The 21,797-nt window shown below is 36.9% G+C and overlaps 1 long non-coding RNA gene and 2 pseudogenes across 1 annotated transcript; 1 reads left to right on the forward strand and 2 right to left on the reverse strand.

The window, feature by feature from the left end:
• Positions 1-737: 737 nt before the first annotated feature.
• Positions 738-3,007, forward strand: LOC122295008. The gene is made up of 2 exons (XR_006237825.1): positions 738-1,031; positions 2,584-3,007. It is a non-coding gene; the product is annotated as an uncharacterized LOC122295008 (long non-coding RNA).
• Positions 3,008-4,302: 1,295 nt separating this feature from the next.
• On the reverse strand, positions 4,303-10,121 carry LOC122293768 (annotated as a pseudogene).
• Positions 10,122-15,102: 4,981 nt separating this feature from the next.
• LOC122293769 lies at positions 15,103-19,741 on the reverse strand (annotated as a pseudogene).
• Positions 19,742-21,797: the final 2,056 nt, after the last annotated feature.

Raw genomic sequence — 21,797 nt, forward strand, 5'->3', positions numbered from 1 at the left:
TTAGCGTCTAAATCCAAGACACAATAAAAGAAAACTTATTGCAGTGCAATTTATGATTTTTGTAGCAAAATTTGAAAAATGCAAAAACATAAAACTTAATTCTGAGTTAGTTTGTCCAAACTATTTCCGTCCTTTTGAAAATTGACACAAAATAAAACATTTGCGTCATGTTTAGAGTCGTCGCTAATTCTTGACGCAATGGCTGCCAACTAATGGCGGCATAATTTTAAGTTTTGTGTTGGAATTAAATCTATGCAAAAAATAGAACTTATTGCATTGCAATTTGAATTTTTTTGAGACAAAATTTTAGAGATGCAAAAGAAGAGAACTTATTGTGATGCAAAATATGGTTTCTGTGGCTAAATTTCAGCAACGCAAATAAATAAAACTTACAACATCCAAATTATTTTCGTCATTCTGAATATCGACACAAAAAGAAATATTTGCGTCGTTTTATAGTAGTCGCTAATTTTGGACGCACCTGGTGCCAAGTAGTTGTGGCATAATTTTAATTTTTTGCGTCTATATTAAAATGATGCAAAAAACTTGGTTTATTGCGATGAATTATTAATGTTTTGTGTCCAAATCGAGGGACACGAAAAGATGGAATCCTTCTTGAGGCGGAATTAATGGTTCTTGTGGCTAACTTAGAGCGACACAAAATAACTATATATATTCATTTTTATCGCGAGGGATTCTAGATTTCTCTCCCAAAATTTTCTGAAACCTATGGTTCTTGCGGCTAACTTAGAGCGACGCAAAAAAACTATATATATTGGTTTTCATAATGAGGGATCCTAGATTTCTCCCCCAAATTTTTCTGAAACCTAACGTTGCTAAAACCCTCCCAAATCATCAAATCTCCTTCTGCTCCTGCCCCAAGAGAAGTGCACCGGCCAAAAACTCCAACAAGGAAGATCATGGTGATGAAAATATTCTTTAGATTCTAAAAAGGCAAAGTTGGTTTGGCTGACTTCCCTACTCCACAATCACTTCTTGCAAGCAATAAGATACATTGGCTTGGAAAGTAGGTAATTGATTCCATGTTTTTCCTTATTTGTTTTGAGAAATTGTCAAGTATTCCTGAGAAATTATCAAAAAAACCATATAAGACAAGCAAATGGTTTTGCGACTAAATATGTGGATGGAAATGGTTAGTTATTCGTGCCTCTAGTGTGCTTTTGCTACAATATAGTGCGATGCAAAAAACTCCATTTACGACAAGCAAATGGTTTTGCGACTAAATATATGGATGGAAATGGTTATCTATTCGCGCCTATGATGCGTTTATGCGATAATATAGAGTGAAGCAAAAAATAATCCATTTACAACAATTGAATTTACGACACTATATGGGATACAAATGACACTGGATTGTGATCACTAATAGGACATTTTCCTACCGTCAGAGGTTCTTTTGCATCAAAGTTGCCATACTTTAACATCAATAAATATTGTCGCAAAAGTTTAGTTTTTGCATTGATATTCCATTTTGATGTAGAAAACATTTTGGGACTTCGTATTACCGACTCCCTTGCGTCGATTTTCAAGCGAAACTAAAAAATTACCCCAACGCTTTTTATGGTTTTTGTGATGAATTTAGGTGACGCAAAAAACTATTTTTTCTTAGAGTGAATTGACCGTATATGTTGAATCAATAGTACTAGCTAGGCCGGCCACGAACCTATTATTCAATGGATGTTCTTGTTTTTTGTTGCATTGGATTAGAATTCCTTTAAAATTAGATTAATGGACAAAATCAACACAATAAAGTAGTTCTATATATATGCAATCCCATCATGTTAAGGAAATTTTATATATTAATCTTCATATATTGTCCAGTGAATAATATACTACATACCAAACTAATTATATTAATTAGGATATTAAGGTGATGATCAGACACATTTGATTATTTAATATTTATTGATGTTAATAATAATAAAAAAAATAATACAATTTATTACTGATAAAAAAAAAAAAAAGTGGCAGGACTGCACCCCATGATTGGTATTAGGGTGGTTGGACCTTTCAAAGGGATAGGTGGCCGTCATGGATCAATATATGTCATCCAGCCCAGATTTTAGATTTTAACTTTGTTCGAAGTTTGATTAGCTCTAGGCATCTTTGCCACTGCATGGAACTTCTCCTTTCTTTCCCTAATTTTCTGATCCTTTTTCCTTAATGGAGCTGAACAATGCCAAAGTTTTGGGAGGTTCTTCATTCGAATCAGGTAAAATAAATATATTACGAAAATAACTTTTACAAATTAGTTTGTAGAAAAATATCTATTTTTTTGGTGTTTGATTGTCATTTGATAATATTTTTCTAAAAGATCTTTTTGGTGGTTGGTGCCTTTAAACCTGAATATCTTAGATTTTGTTGTTCAGCCAAGAGATTATAAATATGTTCTTTGCAGAATAAATAGATTCTAATGACAAGATTTTAGAGAAGTGAAGTATTTTTGGGATAGAGAATTTCGAAATTGGATTATGAGATTATAAATATTTGCAAACCAATGAGGTAATTTATAGATGACCAAAAGATGTGACTTTTCGTTTTGCTGAAATTGATTCCAAATAGGTACACATATATACTGCATCAGTTACCAAGTAACACAAAGGTTGGACTTAGTCCAACGGTTACTTTTTTGTCAGCTGTGCAATGAGATGAAGTTGGTTTGAACCAGAGAAGAAAGTCTACCATGAAGTGCATTTAGCTCTCCAAGAACGAGAAATCAGTGATTTTATACCAAAGAGACTTGAGAAGTGATGCTAAACAGCTGCTGACGAAGACATGACTAGCTTTCAAGGGCATAATGGAGTTCCAAATAAACTCAAGCCAAGGGAAGATAGAATGGTGATTACGCCTTAATAGCTACCAAGCTTGTGAAGAAGTAAAAATGCTGTTTGAGTTATGCTTCTAAACCCGAGTATCTGATCTTGTTTTCAGCTTGGTAGGAGTTTTGAAAACTCCAGAAATCAATGCTTGATCCACAAATTCTGCACGCACATCTAAAATGCATTTGCATGAACGTTGGAATCATAATTTGATTAAAACTACGTCACAAAATAAGAGGAATGATAATTTACATATCTCATAGGACATCAAAATAAAGTGGCAAGAATATAAAGAGTTCCATAACAGAGTTAAGTGGAGGGTACACAAAAGGAGTAAGTACGTAATGAGTAGTCAATAGTAACAAACTCACAATACGATGAAGATTGTATCTTTATTAGAAAAGTAATAAAAAAATATGCAGAGTCTCAACAAAAACAAAACTTTATTGAAAGAGGTTTCTTCCAAATTTGAAACAGTTTACTACTAAAAACAAAGTCGGTTTCAATAATAAGCTCTTGGATATCTAATTGGTAACATTGCAGCAGACCAGTATGTAAGGCTGAAAGTTTAGAGCATTTGTCCAATGTTAACATGGAAATCCCTAAAGAAAACAACCTTATTGTCACCCATCATGTGTTCATCTTCAATGATGTCTTTATCTTTTCTCTGTAAACTGCAAAGAGTCTTCACTAAAGGATTTAATTCCAATAGCCACAAGGTAAGTTTCCAACAAACCATAAAGTACATCAAGTTTTAATGAATTGTTAAATCTAGCAGCATTACATGTTAGCCAGAGCTCCCAGAGAATTAAAGCAGGACTCAGTTCTGCATGAGATGAAGTGGGTTTGAACCAGAGAAGAAAGTGGTCCACCATGAAGTGCATTTAGCTCTCCAAGAATGAGAAATCAATGAGTCTACATCAAAGAGACATGAGAAATGATGCAAAACAACTCTTCATGAATAAAATATTATTAGAGTGTTATTTTTAATATTATTATTATTTTAGGATTTGAAAAAGTTTAATTGTTCATTGTATTTTATGTAAAAATTTGAGAAAGTTGTAATAATTAGGTGAAAAATGCCATTTGAGTTATGCTTCTAAACCTTAGTTTTGCAAACTTCAGAAATCAATGCTTGATCCCCAAATTCTGCAAGCACCTTCTTGTAATCTTCTTTTTCAAAAAACATGAAAAATGTAAAATGACACATCTAAAAGGCATTTGCACGTTGGAGTTATATATGTTTAAAACTACTTCACAGAATAAGAGGTATGATAAATTTCATATTGCATATAACATCAAATTCACAATACGACTAAGATTATTTCTTTATTAAAAAGTAATGACAAAAGCTGACGAGTCTCAACAAAAACAAAACTTTATTGGTACAAGCTAGCCACATCAACCTATACTAACGAAACAATAAATATCACAAAGACACCAATACTAGCTACGTCTAATATTACGGTCCATTTATTCTTTGATTGCCTCTGTTTGTTCCACTCTGATGAAACTTTTTTCTGACTAAATGAAGCTCATCTACAACATCTCTCATGTTCATTCGTTCTACTGGCCGTTCGGCTAAACATGCAACTCCAATCCGGAAAATCGAAACCAAGCACTCTTGACTTTCATTTCTTCTTGAAATGCTGTTATTTTGGCCAGTATTTCTAGTTGTCTCTTCTTCCCTTTCTTGAAAAAGATTTGGATCGGCAATCTCTACTACTCCTTGAGACAAGGCTATCTTGACAAATGAATGTAGGCTTAGAGTGCCCTGAAAAATGTCATCAATGGGTCTCTTTCCTATGAACATTTCTAATAGAAGGATCCCATAACTGTACACATCACCATGGGTCGAAGCTTCATTTCCCACACCATACTCTGCAATTTGAAACAAATACTATATTAGAATGCAACATTAGTTTCTAAAAAAAAAAGAGCATTTATGTTAAGAAAGAAATGATAGAAAGGTTTTTTTCACCTGGAGCAGCACAACCGATTGTTCCCTTTAATACAATAGAACTGGAGTGAGTGGCTGAAGAGCTATGGTTGCTTCCAGAAGAGAATCTTGCTATCCCAAAATCACCCACATGTCCAATCATTTCATTGTCGAGAAGAACATTGCTCGGCTTTAGGTCACAATGAAGGATTTGTGTTTGGCAATGGTAAGGTAGATATTCCAATGCATTCGCAACATCAATGGCGATATCCAACCTTTGAAAAAGATCTAGATTTCTTTGGTCCTTATGCCTTTCATCTTTTGTAGTAGTTGGATGCAACCATTCTTCAAGGCTTCAGTTGACTGGTCATGAACTCGTAAACTAGAGCCTTGAAATCATTACCATGGTAATCAACACTTGAACAAACTGTAAGAACCTTTACAAGATTTCGGTGTCTGATGTTTCTCAAGGCTTCACACTCAACAAGAAAGCTTCTGAAGGATCCATGAAGCAGAAGGTTGAGGATCTTGACAGCAATTATAGTTCCACCCTCATCAAGAACTCCTTTATAGACTAATCCAAAACCGCCCACACCAAGCAAATTTGATGAAGAGAATCCATCAGTGGCTTTTAGGAGACTCTGGTAAGATATATTCAAAAGCAAATTTCCTAAAGAACTTGATGTGGACACTTTTTGTTTCTTTCTCAAACAAGAAACATACAAAAAGTATAGAATTGAAGTTACTCCTAGTAGTCCCAAAACTGTAGATATTATCAACTTCAAGGTTGAGGTCGATTTTGTATTCCTAGACTCTTTGAAGTTGCATTTAGGCAAGTTGATCTCAAGAATTCCCCCACATAGTTGATTGTTCCCTGCAACTAAATCTGAACTTAAATTCTTGAAAATGCCATCTGCTGGCACCGGCCCCTCAAAATTGTTGTGTGATATGTTTAAATGCTGCAATAAGTTCATATCCGCGAGAAAGTCAGGGATTCTGCCCGTTAAATTGTTCCGAGAAAGATATAAAGTTTGAAGTCCTCTCAAAGAGCCAAAACTTGGCGGGATAGGTCCTTGGAAGAAGTTTTCTGCCATGGATAGAGCCTCCAGCTTAATGCAACTACCAAGACTGCTCGGAATTTCACCAGATAACATATTCCCTGCTATATATAATATACCTAGATTCTTAAGATTTCCAACTTCCATGGGAAGAGAACCAGTAAGACTATTTAGGGACAATACTAGGCGAATTGATAAAGATGAGAGACCAAAGATCTGTTTGGGTATGGAACCATTGAGATTATTACGAGAAAGGTGGAGTGAGATCAAAGATTTGCAATTGCCTAGACTTGATGGGATTCTTCCGCCAAGGTTATTTTCAAATAAAAAAAGTTCAAGTAACAAAGTTAAATTTCCAAGAGAGTGCGGGATGTTGCCTGAGAGATTGTTTTCTGATAGATCCAATCTCTTTAACCTATGAAGCCTACCGATAGCAGCTGGAATGTTGCCCGGCACTTGGTTCTGTGCCAAGTTGAGTACTTCTAAGTTGACAAGATTCAAGATCCCACTCGGTATCATTCCAGCTATTCTGTTGTAACCAATTACAAACTTTTTTAGGGTCAATGACAAGTTACCAATGCATTCGGGTAAGACACCCCCAAAATTGTTGGAATGTATTTGAAAAAGCTCTAACATGGTTGTATTGGTCAAAGAGCAGATAAAATTCACGTCATGATCAGCTTCTTCACTTCCCCCCAACGTGTTTTCAAAAGTAGTAAAGAAGTTCAGCTTATGCAGCTTTTCCAAAGAAGGCACATTTCCACTAAGTTTGTTTGCTGCAATTTGAAGTCTCTGCAAATTTGAGGCATTGGATATTGAAGGAGGAATGGAACCAGTAAATTGGTTATAGGCAATGGAGAAGTCTAGGAGATTAGGAAGAGTATTTATGCCCAAATCCGATGGAAGACTACCTTGAAATTGATTAAATACTACATGAAAAAATCTAATAGAAGAGAGATTGAAGATTGATGGAGGGATGGTACCTGAAAGCTTATTTTCAGAAAGTCCTATACCTATAAGATTTCTGAGTTGGCCTACTTCATTTGGAATACTTCCACCCAAATTATTTGAGAATACAAGTTTTTGAAGTGAAGATAAGTTCCCAAATGATGGAGGAATACTTCTTGTTAGTCTGTTGTTGTGTGCATAAAATCCTTGAAGCTTTGACAACTTGCCAAATGCAGTTGGAATAGCTCCAACCAATTGGTTATAAGAAACTCTGATATGTTCAATGTTAGAACAATTGGATAAATTGGAAGGGATTCTGCCAACCATTGAATTATTGTGCAAAAGTAATATCTCCAGTCGATGCAAACGACCTAATTGTGGGGGGATTTCATGATCGAAGCTATTGTTTTGGAGAAGTAGAATCCTTAGAAAGCTCAAATTTCCAATGAAAGGAGATATAGAGCTTGTGAGCTTCAGAGATGGTAGGCGCAACTCAATGACTCTCTGGTGCCGATGACCGCATGTAACACCATACCATAGGCAAAAGTGGGTGGTTTCATTCCATGACCTGAAAACAAAGAAAGGATCATGGCTTATTTTGGCCTTCAATTCAAGCAAGGCTAGTCGGTCCGTCTCATGCCCGGCCATGGCATAGGTACTGCAAGAGATAAGCAAGGATACAAAAAGGATACAAAACAAGGATACAAAAAGGTGGGAATAGAATAGACATAAGCAACAAGAAGGATACAAAAAGAAATCCAATAGAATAGAGAAGTACTCAAGGTGGGAATTTTCCCCATTATGCTGGGAAAGACCTCAAGGAGATGAAATGAAGAAGGCTAAACTAGTTGTTTGGGCATCTGATCAAGGGATCAGAAACAAATTGCAAGAAAAGAAAATGAACACCTCCTCTCAATATATATCAGATTATATAACCATTCCATATTCAGTGCATCTTCTTCAATTAAGTATGACATGTAGTGGTAAAGGACTGAGTATGGAATAATAATCAATGAACACGTTTAATCATTAGTAGGCCGGTCGCTCGCCAACATTTTATATCAGTTGATCACTATCTTATTCGATGGATGTTGATCATCTTGCCTTTTGTTTTTTGTTGCATCGCATCAGAATTCCTTTAAAATTAGATTACATTTTACTCGATTCAATCCCCATGCACTCACGACAAAGTCAGCCCAATAATTTAGTTGTTCTCTATATAAATTTTGACCTAATATTCCATTTTAAATAAACATATAAACCAACTAGGATTAATTGATCAGATGTTGTCTAGTACTTAATAATTTCGTTGATCAGACACATTTGATTATTTAATATTTATTTATTTGATTATTTAATATTTATTGATGTCAAGACAAATAAACAGAATAAAGAAAAAGAATAGTACTACTTCTTATAACTAATAAAAGAAAAGTGGTCGGACCACCAGCCCCATGATTGGTATTGTAGTGTTAATTAATGGAGATTTTAGGATTTTTAAGAAGTAGAAAACGATAATCAATAAATTTCAGCAATCACACAAGATACCAAGATTTAATAAATGGTTCGAATTGAAGAAAAGTCTACATTCACAGACGGAGAAGATCTCAAAGGAATTCACTAATCAAAATAGAGTACATTAGAGTGGTAACAATTAAATCACTCAAACCCAAAGCCCCAATACACCAAAGTCCCACAATCTCATTAAAGAGAAAACACCAAATTAATTGACTATTTGTATATATCTTGAGCTCTATGCTCTCTTCTCTCGATTCTCAATTTTCAGATGAAAGAGGAGGAGAGAGTTGCACATTTTTGAACCTGAAGATAGACAAAGCAGGACAAACTTTAAGTTAGGTAGAAAAATCAAGCCTTGCACGTAGGAGTCATAGGTTTCACTTTTGCTTTACAAGACCACGTATGTACTAAGAGAAGTTGCTAGCTCTGATCCGGAAGAGATTTTGAAGTGTGGCCAGGAAAAAAGTAAAAGACTGCTTGGGTAACTTTAAAATTTGGATTGGAATGGTAGTTGGAAACAAAGATATATACTCTCTTGTACGTCTGTGCATGTGACCCGAAAATCCGTTGGATGCGATTAAAATGACCCGACCCGGACCGGCTTTTATCGGGTTGTTTACAACATTTAATCTTTCTTTGGTAGCTATATATTTTGGAACCAACTATATCTATTAATTTGTTGTTGATATAGAATATTCGTCATTATAATGTACTAAGCTGTGTATATATACATGTATAATATATATATATATATATATATGTATACGGGTACATCAAGCAAAGTAACTTCCTCCTGGAATATTACAGGAAAGGTAAAAAATTTATACATAATTTGAAAAGTACATACAAATTAAATAAAATTGATCATATCTTAAAGTAAAATTCTAATCATCGTCTTCACACACCACACACCATACATAATTTTTTAATTTTTTTTTCTAATCAAATATATAGTGTATGGATGATAAGTAGAAGAATTCAATTAGCTAAAGACTAAAACAAACTAAAAATTTCCTCAAATTCGCAATTTCTTCAAGAATTGGAACATCGCAATTCCCTCAAATTACTCTACAAATGGAAAATCACAATTTGTCAGTTTTGGGAACTCAAGATGTTCTGCCGTATTCTCTGAAAACATGCCACAAACACTCCCCCAAACCTCCAATGTTCTGATCATCACTCACATCGAACATAACCAAAGGCGGTTGATGATGTTCATGATCAACAATCCAAAAGGTCGGGCATTGTTGAAAATAAGACGAAATATTTAATTTATTTAAAGGAAAAAGTTAAATACAAAAGAATTGAAGAACAACTAACTGATAAAATTTTTCAACAAAAGATTGAAAGATTTCAAGAAGAAATCAAGGAGGAAGTCATATCACTAGTTATCTTGAGTAAGGAGGTAGAAGCAGAGGAAGGTCCTTGAGAAAAGATTTTGATAGAATTTAGAGCTAATTAGATTTTAAATGGTTTGAATTGAAGAAAATGATCCTCATAAGAGGCTTCACTAAAAAATTTAAGTCCAATAACCACAAGGTAGGTTTCCAACAAGCCATAACAGTAGGTTTAAAGGAATTGTTAAATCTAGCAGCATTACATGTTAGCTAGAGCTCATAGAGAATTAAAGCAAGAGTCAGCTGTGCAATGAGATGTAGTTGGTTTGAACAGGAGAAGAAAGTAGTCCACCATGAAGTGCATTTAGCTCTCCACGAATGAGAAATTAGTGAGTCTACATCAAACAGAACATTGATACAAGCGATGAGCATCAGATTCAATATCCCCAATAACACATGAATTGCTGCCTTTAGGGGCCATTTAAACTCCATGCCCTTAAATATTAGAATCCAATCCCATTCTACCACAACTTCTTGATAAAGAAACTACCTTTCAAGGGCAGAATGGAGTTCCAAATAAACTCATGCCGAGGGAAGATAGAATGCATCTAAACCCAAGTATCTGATCTTGTTTTCAGCTTATAGGAGTTTTGAAAATTACAGAAATCTTCTTTTTCAAAAACATGGAAAACATAAAATGACACATCTAAAAAGCATTTGCATGTTGGAGGCATATATGTTTAAAACTAATTCATAGAATAAGAGGAATAATACTTTTCATATCTCATAGAACATCAAAATTAAGTGGCAAGAAATAAAGACTTCGATAAAAGAGTTAAGTTTTTTTTTTTCGGGGGGGAGGGGGGAAGCAAAAAGTGTAAGTACGTACGTAATTAGTAGTCAATAGTAATAAACTCCAAATACGACAAAGAATATTTCTTTATTAGAAAAGTACTAACAAAAGATGAGGAGTCTCAACAAAGAGTCTCAATATATATATATTGCTACAAGCCACATCAACCTATACTAACCAAACAATAAATATCATAAAGACACCAATACTAGCTACTAAGATTATGGTCCTTATTCTTCAAGTGCCTCTATTTGTTCCACTCTGAAGAAATTTTTTTCTGATTAAATTAAGCTCAGCTACATACCACATCTCTCATGTTCATTCGTTTTTCTAGTTGTTCAGCCGAACATGCAACTCCAACCCAAAAAAATAGAAACAAAGCACTCTTGAGTTTTGTTTCTTCTTGGAATGTTGTTATTTTGGCCATTGTTTCTAGTTGTCTCTTCTTCCCTTTCCTAAAAAAGAATTGGATCCGCAATCTCTACTACTCCTTGTTGTGCCTCTAACCTGTTCGAAAATCACACAAAACAATTTTAAAGTGGTTCAGCAAATTGCCTACGTCCACTGGAGCCTCTTTTATAGAATTTGTACAAGATTTATGAAAATCTACAAATTCTCAATTCTCTCCCTCACGTCCCTCTTTCTTTCTCTTCTCCCACTGCCCTTGATCTCTCACCGCAGTGAGGATGAGTTTTTCTGCACACTTAAGCTCTCCTATTTATAGGAGAGCAGATCACTACGTTGCAGGAATTTGCTGCATGATGCTTGGGGAGGTGCCTTGGAGGTGCCTAACAAAACAAAGCACCAAACGGTGCCTAATAAACCAAAAGAGAAAACGGTGCATGTGCAGCCCTTCATACTTGGGTTGATTCAACAATCACCCCCTCCACCCAAGTATGCCATATTAGGCTGCTTGCAAATTGATTCATTCTTCAAATGAATGCACCTCTTTCTTTGACATGAGAGATTTCTGCTATCGAATATGCTCTAATGCATCTGCAGGTACGTCTTCAAATGGATGTCCAAATGCTTCTCCAAATGCATCTTCAAATGCATTAGCATCGTCTACATCCACGGAGCTTGCAAGGGATTTTTTTCAGAGGAGATTTACTAGTGCTTAACTGCACAATCTCAACTCTTTAGGATTCTTTCTTTTGCTCGAGTCCATGAGTCCACACTCATGTACACCTTGAGTAAACTGAGCTTCGCTCTAGCCACATCCGAGCGAACAATCTGCCTGGTGCCTTTACAGCTTTCAAACCAGGCTTCATAATCCTACAATCACACCAATCTCCAACTTGGAGACTGATTTTCAACATGTCGAGCTCTATCTCCAGCATGATCCCTTATCATCTTTACAATTTTACAGCTCATGTCTTCAACTTAGAAGACTAACTAAAGTGATGCATAACTTTAGTTCATCACGTACAGTGCCCTTAATCAACACATCTATATATAGGACAACACATCTCCCACTGCACTGGAAATCAATGGTCTTGCACAGACCTTGACACATATCAGAGAACCTGTTGCTAAGGTCTCCATCTCTGATCCGGGTGACTGACCCCTCATCCTGCTGCTATCTTCAGTCGCATGTGCCCATCTTGTGTGCGGTCTCCGACTTGCATAATCTCCCATCTTGCAAGATTTTTTTTTTCTTCATACCGTAGTTCACTACCTTCATTCAGCAGGATACATTTTAAGGTAGTAACCACCATGGAGGTCTGATCGTCTTGACAGTTCTTTAGGTGTAGATATCCCTGGAACATCTGACGTTTTGTTCCTATCTCTCACACCTGTACTTCATGTCGTGGTCTAGGGAGATTTCTTTAGAAAAGTAAAACTGGGTTCCTTTTACTTTCTCATCTAATTCACACGACAATTACCACGAGCCAAGACCAATGAATCCTTTGTGACCTTCCAACGCCAAATGCTATTGGGCAACAATAGCAACAATCTCCACCTCAATGAAGATCTTCATAACTCCCGCTATCATGCTTCACCATAAAAACATATCCACTTAGAATAAACCAATTCCAAGCATTTCGCTTCGGCCTATGTCGAAAATAACCTTGCTGAAAACTATGGTGTAACTTCCACGTTTGGCTCTCTTGGAAGTTCATCAGCCATTGACATGAATTTCCACCACACACCCTGCATTAATGCCAAACCAATGCCTGTGTGTAAACTTGTGGACCTGCTAACATTAACACATCCTCTATCATGGCAACTCTGGGAATTAGCGGCATGCTATGAGGATATACATGTCTATTTTTTCATGGAGAGAGACACAACATTAGCATCAATACCAGTATCTCCATTTACTGACTTGGAGCCACTTGCCGAAACTGCTCCTTGTACTAGCCGTTTCACCAGTCGCTAGTATCACTGTTGACTTCAGGGATTGATTTGCCCTTCAACGCCTTTGAGAAAACACTACTGAATGACTGCTGTCTTCAAGCTATCTTTAACAGCATTGTGCACTACAAGAAATGCAACGCCATGTATTTCTTCAGTCACCATATTCACAGTATCATTCTCAATTTTCTCCTGATTTTAGCAGTCTTTTGTGGCCTGTCTTGCCACAATTTCTAGCGAGTCATCTGTTGTCCAGATCTTGACTTGCCTCTGTCCTTACTATCAACGTTCAGGACCAACAACTCGAGATCTTGCCAGAATCTCTTCTGCGCACCTCCTCATCTAGGATAAGATCTCTTACATTGAGAAACTTCAACTTCGACTTCTTTGCAGAATTACTCATAGCCATTCTCATGACTTCCCAACCTTTTGACCACAATGCCAAATGCTATTGGGTAACAATAGTACCTTCTGCCTTTTCTGAAATTGAACTGTTTCTTCATGACATTGCTTTAATGAATTTACCGTAGAAATGAATAGTACCTCACTAAGACAGTTCCCAGGAAAGATTGGAGGGTCACAATGGACACACTTAAAATTTCCAATCTCCTAGACAGAACCTCCTTAGACTGTACGTATCCAGACTACCACACCAAAACTTCATCTGCACTTTGTTATTTGCAACTGGCTTTTCAAATAAAGCCACAATGAGATCCGTTGCGGTTCTCCTCTTAATAACATTATGCTCCATGAGTTGTATGACTGCAAAAAACCTGCTGATATAACAAGTTAATCAGCATCGTCCAATGATCTGAAATTTGCTCTATCAAATTTCACGATCCCAACTGGCTTAAATTAAGCCCAAAACCAATGAGTCCATCATGACTCCAACTGGCTACGATCAAGCCTACAACTGATCTGCAACACGTGGACGGTTCAGATCGAATGTACCGATGACGAATCTCAACATTCCCACCGTACCGATGAGTCCTGAATGATCCAAATAGTTTGCCACCACTATTTGATCATCGCAATGGAACTCCAACTGGCGTAGATCTAGCCCAAAAATGATCTGCAACACCTCGACAGTTCAGATCAATAGTACTGATGGCGAATCTCCACATTCCCACCGTACAGATGAGTTCGGAATGATCCAAATAGTTTGCCACCACTATTTGATCATCGCAATGGAACTCCAACTGGCGTAGATCTAGCCCAAAAATGATCTGCAACACCTCGACAGTTCAGATCAACAGTACTGATGGTGAATCTCCACATTCCCACCGTACGGATGAGTCCCGAATGATCCAAATAGTTAGAAAGCACTATTTGATCGTTGAAATCGGACTCCGAATGGCTTAGATCTAGCCCAACAAAGATCTGAAAAACAGACGGTTCAGATCTGTCTGGCGCGTGGGATGCACGCGCCGGTGTAGGGCGTCTGGGGGCGCATTGGCACGTGGAATACAGGCGCTGCAGTGCAATGTGCGCGTGGGGGACGCGTGAGGCTCGTGTCTTTCACGCGCTGGACCGCTGTAGGGCGCTTGGGGGCGCGTGGGAGCGTGTCTTTCATGTGTCTTCTTCCTCTGGAGCGCGTGGGGGCGCGTGGCGCGTGAGGTCCAGTCGTCTTCAACCTCCGATGCGTGTGGGGGCGCGTGGATTACAGCAGATGCACGCACCGATCTTCTAGGGGCGCGTGTAGGCTCCTCTGACTTCCGTTTCCGATTCCGTTTGCGGCAACGGATTCGTCTCGACGCGACGAACACCCTGGAGGTGTCAAAAATTGATTTTGAGCAACTTGAATTTTCGAACAGATCGAACCAGAGCTCTGATACCATTTGTTGTGCCTCTAACCTGTCCGAAAATCACACAAAACAATTTTAAAGTGGTTCAGCAAATTGCCTACGTCCACTGGAGCCTCTTTTATAGAATTTGTACAAGATTTATGAAAATTTACAAATTCTCAATTCTCTCCCTCACGTCCCTCTTTCTTTCTCTTCTCCCACTGCCCTTGATCTCTCACCGCAGTGAGGATGAGTTTTTCTGCACACTTAAGCTCTCCTATTTATAAGAGAGCAGATCACTACGTTGTAGGAATTTGCTGCATGATGCTTGGGGAGGTGCCTAACAAAACAAAGCACCAAACGGTGCCTAATAAACCAAGAGAGAAAACGGTGCATGTGCAGCCCTTCATACTTGGGTTGATTCAACGCTCCTTGTGGCAGGGCTATCTTGACAAACAAATGTATGCTTAGAATGCCCTGAAAAAGTCATTAGTAGGTCTCATTCCTGTGAACATTTCTAATAGAGGGATTTCATAACTGTACATATCACCATGGGTTGACACCTGATTTCCCACACCATACTCTGCAATTTGAAGCATACACTACATTATAATGCAAGATTAGTTTCTCAAAAGAGGAGCATTTATGTTAAGAAAGAAATGATAGAAAGGTTTTTTCACCAGGAGAGGCATAACCAATAGTTTCCCTTAATCCAATAGTGTTGGACTAAGCAATAGAAGAGCTATGGTTGCTTCCAGGAGAAAATCTTGCCATCCTTAAATCACCCACAAGTCCAATCATTTCATTGTAGAGAAGAAAATTGCTTGGCTTTAGGTCACAATAAATAATTTGTGTTTGGCGATGATAATGTAGATATTCCAATGTGTTCGCAACATCAATGGCAATATCCAACCTCTGAAAAAGATCTAGATTTCTTTGGCCCTGATCCACTTCATCTTCTGTAGTAGGTGGATGCAACCATTCCTCAAGGCTTCCGTTGACCATGAACTCATACCTTGAAATCATTACCATGGTAATCAACACTTGAACAAACTGTAAGAACTTTTACAAGATTTCAATGTTTGATGTTTCTCAAGGCTTCACACTCAAGAAGAAAGCTTCTGAAGCCTCCATGGCATAGGAGGTTGAGGACCTTGACAGGAATTAGAGTTCCACTTTCATAAAAAAAATTCCTTTATAGACTAATTCAAAACCACCCACACCAAGCAAATTTGCTGAAGAGAATCCATGAGTGGCTTTTAGGAGACTTTGGTAAGATATTCAAAAGCAAATTTCCTGAAGAACTTGATATTGACACTTTTCTTTTCTTTCTCAACTAAGAAGCATACAAAAAGTACAGCACTAAAGTTACTCCTAGTAGCCCCAAAATTGTAGATATTATTAACTTCAAGGTTAAGGTCAATTTTGTATTCTCAAGCTCTTTGAAGTTGCATTTAGGCAAGTGCATCTCAGGAATTACCCACATAGTTGACTATTTCCTACAATTAAAGCTGAACTTAAATTCTTGAAAACGCCATTTGTTGGCATTGGTCCTTCAAAATTGTTGTATGATATATTTAAAAACTACAATGAGTTCCTATCCACAAGAAATGCATGGATTTTTCCCGACAAATTGTTCTGAGAAAGATCTAATTCTTGAAGTCCTCTCAAATAGCCAAAACCTAGCAGAACAGTTCCTTGGAAGAAGTTTCCTCCCATCCCAAGCATCTCCAACTTAAAGCAAGTTTCAAGACTGCTTAGAATTTCACCAGATAACATGTTGCCTGAGATATATAATTCACCTAAATTCTTAAGGTTTCCAACTTCTATGGGAAGAGGACCCTTAAGACCATTTTGAGACAAGGCTAGGCCAATTGATAGAGATGAGAGACCAAAGATGTGTGGGGGTATGGAACCATTGAGATTGTTACCAAAAAGGTTTAGTAAGATCAAAGATTTTCAATTGCCTAGACTTGATGGGATGCTTCCACCAAGGTTATTTCTACTGAAAGAGAGTTAAAGTAACAACGTTAAGTTTCCAAGAGAGTGTGGGATGTCGCCTGAGATATTCTTTCCATATAGAGTATCTTTAATCTATGAAGCCTTCCAATGGTAATTGGAATGTTACCTGACAGTCGGTTCTCGTTCAAGTGGAATTCTTCTAAGTTGACAAGATTCAAAATCACACTCAAAGTAGTTCCATCTATTTTGTTTATACCTATTGTGAACTTTGTTAGGGTCAATGACAAGTTACCAATACATTCGGTTAAGAGATCCCCAAAATTGTTTTTGTCTATTACCAAAATCTCTAACATGGTGGCATTGGTCAAAGAGCATATAAAACTCAAGTTATCAGCTTCGCCACTTCCCAAGTTGTTTTCAAAAGTAGTTAATATTTTGAGCCTAAGCAGCTTTTTCAAAGAAGGCACATTTCCAGTAAATTTGTTTTTTGCAAACTGAATCACTTCCAATTTTGAGGAATTGGATATTGAAGGAGGAATGGATCCAGTAGATAAGTTAGAGGCAATGGAAAAGTCCCAGAGATTAGGAAGAGTAGTAATGCCCAACTCCAAAGGAAGACACCCTCGCAATTGATTAAATTCTACATGAAAAACTCTAGTAGAAGAGAGATTGAAGATTGATGGAGGGATGGTACCTGGAAGCTTATTTTCAGAAAGTACAATAGTTGTAAGATTTTTGAGTTGGCCTAGTGAATTTGGAATACTCCCACCCTAATTATTTAAGGATACAAAAAGTACTTCAAGTGAAGATAAGTTTCCAAGAGATGGAGGAATACTTCCAGTTAGCTTGTTGTTGTTTGTATAAAATCATTGAAGCTTTGAAAAGAAGCTAAACTCAATTGGAATAGCTCCAACAAATTGGTTATAAGAAAGTTTTTATGCTTTTGATGTTTGAGCAATTGGATAAATTGGAAGGGATTAAACCTACCATCGAGCTATTGCGCAAAAATAATATCTTTACTTGCTGTAAACGACCTATTTGAGGAGGGATTTCATGACTGGAGCTATTGTTTTGGAGATGAAGAATCATTAGAAAGCTCAAATTTCTAATGAAAGGGGATATAGAGCCTGCAAGTTTACGAAATGCCCAGTGCAACTCAATGACCCTCTTGTGCCGATGACCGCATGAACACCATACCATAAGCAAAAGTGGGTGGTTTCATTCCATGTACTGAAAACCATGAAAGGATCATGGCTTATTTGGGCCTTGAATTCAAACAAGACTGGTCAGTCAATCTCATTCCCGGCACAAATTCCAATGAAAGAAATTGGAAACATCCTCTCAATACTTTTCCCGGCATAAGATTATATAGCCATATCGTTCTCTGCATTTGATTATAATTATGCATGTGCTTGTAAACTTGATCTTCAATAATTGACCACATATGTTGAATCAACAGTACGTACGTAGGCCGGTCGCCAACCTTTTATTCAATGGATCATGTTCTTGTTTTTTGTTTTTTGTTGCATTGCATTAGAATATCTTTAAAATTAAATTGGACAAAATCAGCACAATAAAGTAGATCTATATATATGCAATCCCATCATGTTAAGGAAATTATATATATATATATATATTAATCTTGATCAGCTAATTCCATTTTGTATAAAACTAAACGAGTTCATGAGATGTTGTCCAGTGAACAATTTACTTAATTCGTACCAAACTAGTTATATTAATTAGGATATTAAGGTGATCAGACAAACAGATACATTTGACTATTTAATATTTATTGATGTTAAAAAAAAAAAATGAAGAATACTACTTATTACTAATAAACAAATACCCCGCATGATTGGTATTAAGGTGGTTGGACCATTCAAAGGGATAGCTGGTCATCGATTTAAATATGTCATCCAGTCCAGAGTTTAGCTTTTAACTCTTTTAAGTTTAATTAGCTTTAGGCATCTCTGCCATATGGACCTTCTTCTCCTAATTTCTTCAGCTCTTCTTCCCTGAATCCTTAATTTTCTCATGATTCTTTTTTCTTGATGGATAACAATACCAAAGTTTTGGGAAAAATCAGTTTTATGAATTAATTTATAAAAATAAATAAATAATTTTTTGGTGTTTGAATATTGTTATTTGATAATATTTTTCTAAGAGTACCTTTTGGTGGTCGGTGCGCTGATACTTCTAAAATAAATTTTATTACCAGAAAAACCTAAACATGCCAAGAACCAAACTAAACATGCCTAGTGACTTAAACGTAACAAACTAAACAAGCCTAAGAAAGAACTAGATACGAATGTTTGGAAGCCCTACCTTGTCTAACCGAATCATGCCTCTTAATTGCTGAGGTAGAGAAATAAAAGAAGTATATCTCTTGTTAAGACCTTGCTCACCTAAATGCTTCAAGGCATCTGTCGGAGAGTTACCTTCTCAAAATTGATGCTCAATGGTAAATTGTAAACCTCTTAAATTATTTAGCAATTCTTTCCAAAAATCTCATAAATACCGTACCGAGCACTTTTGACATTTTAAACAATTAACCACCAAACTGGAATCGCATTCTAACACTACATGTGTAAAGCCTATTTCCTTGCAAACACCCACTCCCACAATTAAGGGATGAAGTTTCACTTCGTTATTAGTCCCATGGCCAAAATGAGATGAGGAGGCTGACATAAAATTCCCATTCAAATCCCGAATGAGACCCCCTTCACCACAATTTCCCGGGTTTCCATGACAACTACCATCAATGTTCAGCTTTACCCATCCATTTGCTGGTTTCTTCCAACTAATTAAATGCGGAGACCTCCTTAGTGTGTTAATAAAAGGCACCTCAAGAGCCATTAGAATGACCTGGTCAGTGACGGAAAGCTCCCATCTTTGAGCCAAAAGTGATGATAAATTTCGAAGCCATACCTTTATGGCAATCCACACATCATGTGCCAACTCCGGCACCCCTTCCATCCTAGCTTTATACCGCCTAAACCATAGTCTCCAAGTGATGATGGATGGTAACAAACCAAGAAGCGTGCCTTTATGGCTGGATTTTTTGGCATAACCATACCACCCCTCCACCATTTCCCACGAAGTGCGACGCTTCATACGATTGATGCCCAGAGCTACGGATGCCATGTTTTGTACCTGAATGGCGATACTACTCATTCTCAACTCGGGATCAATAGTTTCTACAGCACCCAACACACAACAGTTGCAATGTGACAATGTAACTGGGTTCACACGGGCAATTATCCACCCTAGTATAACCGGATTTCCTTACTTGCCTATACCTGGGTGTTGCTACAAGTACAATACTCGAGTTTAGAATATTTTTAAAAATATTAAAAACTTTACATGATTTACATAGATTTTCTAGTGTAGTGAATGTTTTTTGGTTCATTGTATGTCGGGGTGCTACTCGTATCTCATGGGGTGGGGTAGGCCCCTCCTCGCCCCTGCATAGGTGGGGGTGCTGATTTTCTCCCAATCCCCCACCCCAGAGTGCGGGGGTGAGGTATCCCATCTCGAATAAGGGGGTGATGATGGGGGGTCAATCCATCCCCCCCTGGGGGGCTACCTCTGCGAAGGCCCAGAAGCGGTTTTTGGGCTATTTTTTTGGCCTAGAAACAACTTTTGGGTGCATAAAATTAGATGTAAAAGGACAAAATTTAAAAACCAAATTAAAAAAAAAAGTTACATGAATAAAAATAATATATACATAATACAAATTTAGAGCAAATGAACTAATAAAGTACTACTATAGACTACTAGTCTATTACCTAATCAAATAATAATAATAACTAACCTATTGCAAAATTTGAGGCTAAACAATTACAAAATTATAAACATAAAAGCGCTTAAGGGACATTGTATCAACATTACAAATCATTGAATACATAATAAGTACAAATAATTCAAATTTCAATATTCTAAAGATACTAAGAGAGCTGTTTGAGTCTTTGACTGTGACATTTGGGGCGGCCTGGGCAGGTAGTCAAGGGTGGAAAAAGTTGTAATTAGTGCTGTATATTGTGACTGTGAGTGTGGCTGTGTGAGATCATAAACAACATTAAAAATTTAATAGGAAAATAAATTAGAATTACAAAGAAGAAATAAAAATTAAAATTACAAACATATATTAGAAATGAAAATATTAAAACCTAAAATTTGATTAACCGTGATGAGATGGGGATCAAGATGAAACATAGGGAATCGGGAATTAGGATTAACTCATTGAGATTTGAGGTTTGAATTGCACATAATCATATTGTACAATAAAAAAATTATATAAATACAACAAAATCAAATAATGGCATACAAATTAAAAATTATCAAATTGTATAAAACTATGGTCTATGGCAAATGACAAATTGGCAATGGTGGGTCTTTTAACATGAAGTCATACTGCAGCGGAGGTACATGTTGTTTGAGTCATTTCATGTTTTGCTCCAACAATTAATGCTGATAAAATTAGAATGAATATAAATAAATCAAAATAATAAAATAAAAACAACAATTACAAGGTGGTCCAGATTCAGGCTGATCACCACCCTCCTCCTTGTCGATCTCTATAAAATCTAGAACATCTGGAATATGAATTTCCTTTCCCATCTTCCAACTCTGTGTGCATATCAATACCTCTACAGTGGTAGAAGACAATGAACTAAGAAAGGAACCAATATGCACCTGATGGTCCTAAAGGCCAACTCTGAGGCAACGGTGCTAATAGGGATGACTAAAATATAGCGGGCTATCTTAGCAAGGATGGGATATTTTATGGCAACCGCCTTTCACCATCCTAATATATCGAAATTATCAACATGTGAAATAAGATCCCCTATCAAATATTTGTCTAACTCCGAATTTCTCCTCCGTAGATTGACGGACTAGATAGGGATTCTGCGAGAGGGTTTTACTCCAAGCCAATCTACGCTTCTTTGCTGCACCAGATTCTGGAGGAGGCGTTGGGGTAGGTGTAGGTGTAGTAGATATAGTACCACCCTTAATCGCAGTAAATTTATCATACAATTTAGCCAAGGTATTTCGAGCCATATCACCAATAAGATCAGCCCATGCCTGGCTGTGTGTAAGTCCCAAATTATATACCATGCCATCAATCTTCAAACGGAGATCAAGAATAAGAGCCACATATAACAAAATATTTAGCCTACTCAAATCTCTCCAATACTTG

This window comes from Carya illinoinensis, chromosome 14, assembly GCF_018687715.1.
Source record: "Carya illinoinensis cultivar Pawnee chromosome 14, C.illinoinensisPawnee_v1, whole genome shotgun sequence".
NCBI classification, from domain to species: Eukaryota; Viridiplantae; Streptophyta; class Magnoliopsida; order Fagales; family Juglandaceae; genus Carya; species Carya illinoinensis.